Raw genomic sequence first — 9,269 nt, 5'->3', positions numbered from 1 at the left:
GAAGGAGGAAGGAGAGCTAAACATTGTTGAGCATGAAGCGCTACTTGCGTTGTGTCATTGACTCTCCGTAACATTTTTGGCACTTGATCTTCTTATCCCCAGTTTGCAGATGAGGAAACTAAGTCTCAAGAAGATAAAGTGGCCTGAAGGCACCTGCTAGAAGTGACAGAATAGAACTGTGATTCCAGGACTGTCTGGGTACAGAACCCAGCCTCTTAACCATTTATGCGACATAGGCCCTCACCCCAAGTACAGCCACCTGCACACTGGGTCACAGACAAGGCTGAGCGCCTATGTCACGTAAGTGGTTATAGGACAAAACTGAGGCCACCATAACCAGTTTTACTCAATACTGCCAGACCCGCCAAGCAGGGCCTGTAGCAGCCAAGCACTGAATAGACCCTATGACCTCGGTTAGATAAGGGCTAGAGTTTGGGAGCCTCTCCTGGTACAGGACTAGGGTGCTTCCCATACATGACACCCCCAGGGACCTCTTTCCCACAAAGAACAAAACCAAAAAGCTCCAGACAGCCCAGGGCCCTGTTTCACGTGGCCAGGAAATGCTGGAGAGGAACCCTCACTGGGTCCTCCCGGTCCCCACCTGTCCTTGTGCCGGGTCCCACTGTGCCTGTGCCCAGCCTGCTGGGCTGCCCGAGCCCACACTGCCTGTAGCCACCCGCCCAGGAGCATTAATTGAAAATTAATCCACTCGGTACGTGCCGGCATGCAAATCAAAGCTAAGTGTCTCAATTAGGAAGAGAAATGGAGTCGGGCACTCTTCTCAGACACTGGCTTATTTACGGGGATAATATCATTTTTAATGAGGGAAGCTACTAAAAGGCACAACAAATGCAACATTTAATAGAAAAATATTACAGCATTCCATCAGCAGAACACAGCCGGGAGAGCGGGCTCCAGGGAGGCAGGAACACGAGGGTGTCTCTATGGTTGTGCAGGCACCTTGTACGAGCATCTGCGTGTGCACATGTGTCTCTGTGAGCTCCCGTGTCTGCGTGCACATGGTATACGGATGGCTGCATGCATATCCTTCTGTGGATATGTGTGTATGTGAATATTAGCGTCTGAGTCTGGTCTTTGGGGAGTAGTGAAGCTTTCCGGTGTTTTTGCTGCAAAAGATGAATTTCCCATCTGCTGCCTAAAGAACCGTCATTCTGGGCCCCAGGCCAGCCAAATAAAAGTCTAAGGTATTTTCCAATACTAAGGAGTCCTGGTCCGTTTGGTCCCTGGAGAAGTGCAGTTCTCTGGCACCAATCTCCATGGAGGGTCTTCAAGTGCACGTCAGACCCTGGGCCTCGGCCTCCTCTACACTCCTTCTGCCACCCGTGGGCTATGGTTGCCTCAGCCAGGCACACCGCTAACAACTGCAGGACGAGCCCCTCTTGTCATCATCCCTCTGCCCCAAGCTGGCACTTGGGCCAGCTGCCTGCTTTGCCCTTGGTCTCAGGTTCAAAAGTCAAGGACTTTATTTGGCAGGCCAAGTCCAAGTTCCTGGGCCTGTTTTCCCATTCCTCCACCCAGGTGCGGCACACCGGCAGACGTGGGCTCTGCAGCTCCAGCTCAGGATGGCCTCAGCTCTAGCATCTGTGGAATGAAGAAGTGATTTCATTGGGGGTGGCCAGCTCAGAATCTAGCCCGGCCTCACCCTAGCCCAGCAGAGAACACCTTCCCAGCCCCCAATCCAGCATCCACATATCTGTGTCTTTGCTCACGTGCAACCCCTACTAGAATACAAGTCCCCTCACGCCTGTAATCCCAGCACTTGGGGAGGCCGGGGCGGGGGGGATCATGAGGTCAAGAGATTGAGAGCATCCTGGACAACATGGTGAAATCCCATCTCTACTAAAAATAGAAAAATTAGTTGGGCATAGTGGCACACGCCTGTAGTCCCAGCTACTTGGGAGGCTGAGGCAGGAGAATCACTTGAACCTGGTAGGCAGAAGTTGCAGTGAGCCTAGATCGCGCCACTGCATTCCAGCCTGGTGACAGAGCAAGATTCAGTCCCAAAAAAAAAAAAGAATGCAAGTCCCAAACCCTGCCTTCGCTCCCACACTCCAAGCAGCACCTCACTAACACAGTACTCCCCAAGGAAGCGTCTGTGGCCACCTCACCCTCCTCAGACTCCTCCCGAGACCCTGGTGCCATGCCTCAGTGTCCTCCCCACGGGAATCATAACAGGTCCTGCCTCACCAAGTGAGCTTGGTGCATCTGCATCAGCACAGGGCGTGGCCCAGAGAGGCTCCCTGTTAGGACTAGTTTGACCGGGATTGTGACCAGGTCAGAATATCCACCTCTGTTACCTCTTCCCTTCTATACAAACCCTGGGAGGCACAGAATGGGGATTTTTCTCTCCGTTTTTCCAAACCTTTTTGAAGGAAGCTGAAGCTCAGAGAGTTTGAGACATTTGCCCAAGGCCACACAGATCTCATGTTGAATGAGGAGTAATATCAAAAGGTTTGCAGAGGTTCCACAGGGCACCAGATCCCAAGTATCCTGGAATCAAAACCTGGGCTCTCCCATCCAGAAGAGCCTGAGGACTCTAAGCCCAGGATTCAGGTGTAACCAGGTGGTCTCCCATCAGCTGGGTGACTCTGGACTTGTTACTTACCCTCTGTGTGTCAGTGTTTTCATTGATAAAATGAAACAGGTGATAACGGCACAGGCTTCGTGGGGCTTTCTCTGTTGGGGTTAAATGAGCTAATACTCACGAAGCACTTAGAATCAGGCCTGGCGCATGATAAATGTTCAGTACGTATTGAGATGTCGTAACTAATATTAGGCCATCCTACCCCCAGATCATTCTCTCCCTGGTCAGGCAGCAAGAACCATCCATCAAACAGTCTGTGAAGGTCCCCAAGGCAGGGCCTTCCCCTCCGTCAAATGCCCAGCATGGGAGTGGATGTTACATTCCTTAACCCGGAGCGTGCGCATTCATACACACGGTCATCAGTCATTGAGCTGTGGGTTTATGTTTGGTGCACTTTACGTTTGCACGTTTTGCTTGAATTTTTAAAGCAAAATAACAATGATCATCAAGTAAACCAAGCGGAGGTCGGGGTTTAGTGCCAGGCAGAGGGGCCTTCACTGGGAGGGAAGTGGTATTGGTGGCTCCTCGTTTCATCTCTGCCTCCTTCACATGACCTTATGCGCCACGTGGGCAAGGACATCTGGTTCCCTCCCTGCACTGTCCCCAGCACCTAGAAAAATGTCTGCGCATGGCAGCTGATGAATCACCATTGAAAGAGGGAGGGAGCTGATGGGGACTGAGGCAGGAATGGAGAGGAGATGGTATTACGCCCTCACAGTGGCCACCCTGCTGCCCCCATAGCTGGGGAGAGGTGGGTCTTTGCTGGATGGAGATCTGAGCCCTTGAACCCCCAGTCTCAGGAGTGGAGACCCCAGCCCAGACCAAGAGCCTGATGGGAGGCTCCCCCTCCCTCTCAGACCCCAGTACCTCCAGATTGATGACATTTGAAAGTTATCTTCCCACAAAAGTCACTCTCCAGGATTAATATTTATTTCTTATGAAATTTAAATTCTTCAGTGTAATTAAATTTTTATTCATCCTGAGTTACAGATAAAAATATAACTTTCCCTTTCCCGCCACTGAGGATGAGGCTTGGATGGAACCAATTGCCCAGGCCTCCTCCTGGTTACTGTTCTGGGATTGGGAGCGGGGGTGGGAGCCTCAGAGGGGCTGGTGGGGTGAGAGGTGGCATCTGTCACCCCAGTGACTCCACCCAGGCAACCCCAATGTCCGTCTGCTTCCTGCATTTAAGCAGGAAAAGTCATGGGTAAAAAGGGAGGGCCTCAGACCCAACCCACACCCCTAATGTCTTAGTCCATTTGAGCTTCTATCACAAAAATACCATAAACTGAGTGGCTTATAAACAACACACATTTATTTCTTACAGTTCTGGAGGCTTAGAAGCCCAAGATCAAGGCGCTGGCAGATTTGGTGTCTGGTGAGGCACACACCTGATCTTCCATTAATGGTAGAGAATCCCAAATGGTCTGTCCACTGACGGGGAGCTCACTACCTTACAAGGCTAATCAGCTTGGTTGAAAAATCCATCCTCTCACTAAATCTGAAGCCTGAACTCTTAAAAACGGGGCTAACTGGACCCTCTTTGATTTCACGTGTGTCTCTGGAACACAATTCTCTCAGGCCTTGGAAGATCAGAACCCACCCTCAAAGCTCTCACCACCCATGCTAGCAACAGGGCTTCAGATACGCCCACAAACTCACTGCCTTCCTAGGAGTCTGCTTGGCTTCCACATGGCCCATGATGCAATCACGTTACAGGCCACACAACAGCCTTCCCCGAACAATGACCTGTGATACGCACCATCAACAGGGCTACATTAAAAATCAAAGAGGGCCTGGCATGGTGGCTCGCTCCTCTAACCCCGGCATTTGGGAGGCCAAGGCGGGAGGACTGCTTGAGACCAGGAGTTCAAGACCAGCCTTGGCAACATAGTGGCACGCAGTCTTTACAAAAAATTTAAAAGTTAGCCAGGACTGGTGGTGCACACCTGCGGTCCCAGCTACTTGGGAGGCTGAGGCAGGAGGATCACTTGAGCCTGGGAGGTTGAGTCTTCAGGAAACCGTGATCATGCCCCTGCACTCCAGCCTGGGCAACAGAGCCAGATCTTGTCTCAAAAATACACACACAAGGCCAGGTGTGGTGGCTCACACCTATAATCCCAGCACTTTGGGAGGCGGACACAGGCGGATCATGAGGTCATGAGTTGGAGACCAGCTTGACCAACATGGTGAAACCCTGTCTCTACTGAAAATACAAAAATTAGCTGGGTGTGGTGGTATATGCCTGTAATCCCAGCTACTCAGGTGGCTGAGGCAGAGAATCACTTGAGCCCAGGAGGCAGAGGTTGCGGTGCGCTGAGATCGCACCACTGCACTCCAGCCTGGGCGTCTGGAAAACACACACACACACACACACACACAATCAAAAGAGACGCTTGCCACACCCTTCTTGCCCCTTCCTCCCATGTGCCAGTGTCCCAAGATCTGGGCTGGATGAGGGCATCTCTCTAACACCACGGGGGCAGAGACCGAGCATGCACTTCCTCCTCGCTATACTTGGAGCTACAGTTCGTGCTCACTAATTAGACCTGTCGCCAGCCCTGAATCATTCCCAGGCCAGGCTGGGGAGGTCATTAAGCCGGAGATGGATAAGTGCTAAGCCGCCCCGCTCCGGAGATTTACAAGGCTCAGGCTGGGGAGGATTTATAAGGTTTGTTAAATTTCTAATTGAGTTTAGAGTGCAGTGCCATGGTCTCAGTGACCAAGCCGCATGGATGAGAATTAAAACAAGTGCACCCATCCCTCACGCTCCAGAAAGACTCCAGGCGTGGAGATCTCCCCACCATCCCCACACACCAGCCTGGCTGCACATGCCAAAGCCTGCCGAAAGGCAGTGTGGTCCGGTGGGCAGCCACAATCAGGCCACTTGGCACGCCCCACCCAGCCCAGGCCCACAGACCAGCCCAGGACAGAACTGCAGGCCCCAAGTCTGTTTCCGGTTGATTGGTTGGTTGCTTGGTCATCTGGAATTGTTGCTTGTTCTTTTTCTTTTTTTTTTTTTAGTAGTTAATATACTCATGTGGCTCAAAGTTTTTAAAGTGCAAAAGAGGCCAGGCGCAGTGGTTCACATCTGTAATCCCAGCACTTTGGGAGGCTGAGGCAGGCAGATCACCTGAGGTCAGGAGTTTGAGACCAGCCTGACCAACATGGAGAAACCCCATCTCTACTAAAAATACAAAATAAGCCGTGTGCAGTGATGCGTGCCTGTAATCCCACCTACTCAGGAGGCTGAGGCAGGAGAATTGCTTGAGACCAGGAGGCAGAGGTTGTGGTGAGCCAAGATCGCGCCATTGCACTGCAACCTGGGCAACAAGAGTGAAACTCCATCTCAAAAAAAAAAAAAAAAGTACAAAAGAATACCTAGAGAAAATTTCTCTCCCACTCTGCCTTCCAGCTACTACCCAGTGGAGAAAACAATGATGTGATCAGTTTCTGGCAAATCCTTTTAGTTTTGCACACAAGCAAATTTCATAATATGTGTAGATTCTTTCATATGTGTGTGTACGTATATATATTCTTTTTTCCCTTTGATATGCACCTTTATGCACCTTACTTTTATCACTTAATAGCAGACCTTAGGAATCTAGAGAGAATGTTGATTGGTCAGCATCAAACAGCCTTGGGTTTGCCCCACGGTGTGCTGAAGCAAGCTCATTCGTGTTCATAAGAGCCAGCTGTGGGCATCGCTTCCCAACTCCAAGTTCAATGTCATGTTGGTAACTTGAAAGCCTGTGTAGCATCACAGACATGAGTAAACTCCACATATGGAAGCTTGTACGTGTTTGTTTGGAGAGCTGGTTATCCAGCACTTACCAGCACACCACCAGCTTTACCACTTGTGAGCTGTGTGGCCTCAGGCAAGTCATTTGATCTCTCTGAGCTCCAATTTGTTCATGTCTAAAATGGGTATGAAAATAGTATCACAGCGTGGCCATGAGGATTGGGAGAGAGCGTGCGGCACCATGCCTGGCACGTGGTAAGTTAGGTGCTCTGTTGAGTTATCTCACTCTGGGCAACCCTACTGAAGAGGTAGAGAGGGCAGGGATTGCTAGATGAGGAGTCATATTGGGGTGATGAGGATGACAAGTTTATCCTGAGAGATCCCTGAGAAGAGAAATCAACCCAGTCTCAGGGACCAAACTCACTCAGTATCACTACCACACCTACGGTGTGCTGCCCCCATGCTGGGCAGGAAGGATAAAGAAATGAACAATGCAATGGCCGGCCTGCTGGGGGCTCCAGTATCATGGGAGGGGATCAGACAACACCAATGTGCTGGAGATACATGCAGAATAGAGACACCCCAAAGGAAGAAGAACCTGAATCTACACATATGGGATGGGGATATAGCTTCCCAGAGGAGGGGCACCTTACACTGGGCTTTGAATGGTGACCACGAACCCTAGACAGAAAAGCTGAGCCTGGGAGGGTGGAATTTCAGAGCTAGTCCCAGGAAAGCACAGTTCTCAGAGTTCCTTTCTTCCTAACTCAGAGAGAGGAAGTCACTTGTCCAAGGTCACACAGCCCAGAGGTGACTGAGCCAGGATTCAAATCCAGATCTTCTTGGCCTGAAACACAACTCCTTCTCCTGCTGCAGCCATCGTCTGCTCTCCACCCAGTCACCAAGCGATCCTGCAAGTCAGCACTCTTGGCACTAGGAGGGCTCTTAGGAGCACTGGGCACTCACACACAGGTGGGTTCCCTCTGCAGCTCCTAACAAGACAGGCCCTCTGACCCTCTCACAAAGGGTAGTCATTGTGGCTAGATGGTCCATGTACACACTTAGCCTGAGTTTTGAAAAACAAAGATATCAACACCTCTGCATCACAGGTGTGGCCAGCCATATGATGTAAATCCTTCCTTCTCTCAAATCTTGGTTTTGGCTGTTCTTAAATCAAATACTCCATGGTTGCCTGTCTGAGGGGCATCCCTCTCATGGGATGTCAGAACCGCAGACAGGGAAGTAAGAACCCCAGAGAGAAGTGGGCACAGCCGCCCCAGAGCATCATGGAGCCTGGACCTCCAGGAAGGGCTCAGGTGTGACTCTGTGCTATTGAGACCTTGTCTGGGGACCCACATGGATGACAAGCAACTCTCCCTCCTCTCACTTACTCATTCAATACCCACGGGTCTCCTCACACTCTATGTCATAGGTGAAACGTGGCTAACTGGGGAATAAGTTGGGCAAAGTCCTTGTCCTAGTGAAGCTTTCCTTCTGATGGGAAAAAACAGAGCATAGACTAGAAACCAGGAAACTGGCGAATTTTAGATAGTGATAAGTGCTCGAGAGGAAATAAGACAAGCTGGTGAGATAGAGAGAGGCAGGGTGAAGTCAGGGAAGTCCTCTCTGAGGTGACATCTGGTCTGCTGCCTGAGTGACTTGAAGCAGCCAGGCACCTGAAGATCTTGGGGAAAGATGTTCCAAGCAGAGGGAACACCAAGTACAGAGGCTCAGAGGCTGTGTTTGAACTGGGAAAGATAACTCTCTGGACAGGGAATGGCCCAGAGGGGCACTGGGTACACGCAAAACAGAGGGAGCAGTGGAACCAAACACGCCACACCCTGATATGTGACCTCTCACTGTCTTTCCTACTTTTCAGGCCGCGGTATCCCCATTTGCATGTGAGTCAATAGCAAAAACACTGCAACTAATTGAGAGTATGAAATGAGCTTGCATGTAGGTGAGCCTCTCCAGTCAGAAGGCAGCGCCTCACTCCTCCCTGAGATTGCCCTGCGAGAGCCCTTGGAGCCTGAGAAACAGGCTACAGTCTGGGGAAGGGGGTCTTCCTTGATCTGTGGAGGGGCCACGAAGGGCTCAGACCTAAAGGGGGCCGAGAGGCCGGGCCAGGTTTGCCGGGTTTCTGGCTCCTTGGAGGGACCCCCAAGGACAATAGGGTCCCCGTGCTCAGTGATGCCAGAAGGGTTACTTGTCTAACCCAAAGCCACAAGGAGATTTGGGGATCTAGGGCATGTAGAAAGCCACTGAGAACCCCCCAAACTGTTTCCATGCTGGTGGACTCGCTTTTCTCCTTCCCCAGGAAGACACAGGTGAAAATTTTCCCCCGGGTCTGTCTGTGGGTGAGGAGCAAGCATGGAGGCTGAGGAGCAGAACTGAGACTCCACATCCTGAACCCCAGAGTCAGGACTCCTAGAAAAGGCCTCCCCATTCCCCACACACATTTACACACCTGTCATACCCAGGTCCTAAATCCAGTCTCAGTGACACTTCTACCAACCCGTAGTCCCTGGTCCGTAATCTGAGCATCGAGCGCCCTCTGGTGGTGATTATGACTACCCGACGCCCAGAGCCTCCAAGTCAGCCTCCAGATGGCCAGCGTCTGGCCCAGCCCCTCCAGTGTGGCGCTTAGTACGGTGGGAAACTGCACAGCAAAGCCTAGGGCTTTCAGCCAGCACCCACTTAAAAAAGGCATGCCCTGGCCGGATGCCGTGGCTCACACCTGTAATCCCAGCACTTTGGACGACCGAGATGGGCGGATCACCTGAGGTCGGGAGTTCAAGACCAGCCTGACCAACATGATGAAACCCCATCTCTACTAAAAATACAAAAATGAGCCAGGCATGGTGGTGCATGCCTGTAATCCCAGTTACTCGGAAGGCTGAGGCAGGAGAATCGCTTGAACCC

At 51.4% G+C, this 9,269-nt stretch overlaps 1 protein-coding gene across 1 annotated transcript in view; it reads left to right on the top strand.

The window, feature by feature from the left end:
* Positions 1–4,587: 4,587 nt before the first annotated feature.
* Positions 4,588–9,269, top strand: part of CSF3R (colony stimulating factor 3 receptor) — an 87,939-nt gene continuing 83,257 nt past the window's right edge. The window contains exon 1 of the mRNA XM_064363690.1: positions 4,588–4,609. The gene's annotated coding sequence lies outside the window, so the exon portion shown is untranslated. The remainder of the gene's footprint in view (positions 4,610–9,269) is intronic.

The sequence above is a fragment of the Aotus nancymaae genome, unplaced genomic scaffold, assembly GCF_030222135.1.
Source record: "Aotus nancymaae isolate 86718 unplaced genomic scaffold, 86718_ANA_hifiasm-v0.15.2.pri h1tg000053l, whole genome shotgun sequence".
Lineage (NCBI taxonomy): Eukaryota > Metazoa > Chordata > Mammalia > Primates > Aotidae > Aotus > Aotus nancymaae.
This window is presented reverse-complemented; position numbering and strand designations above follow the sequence as displayed.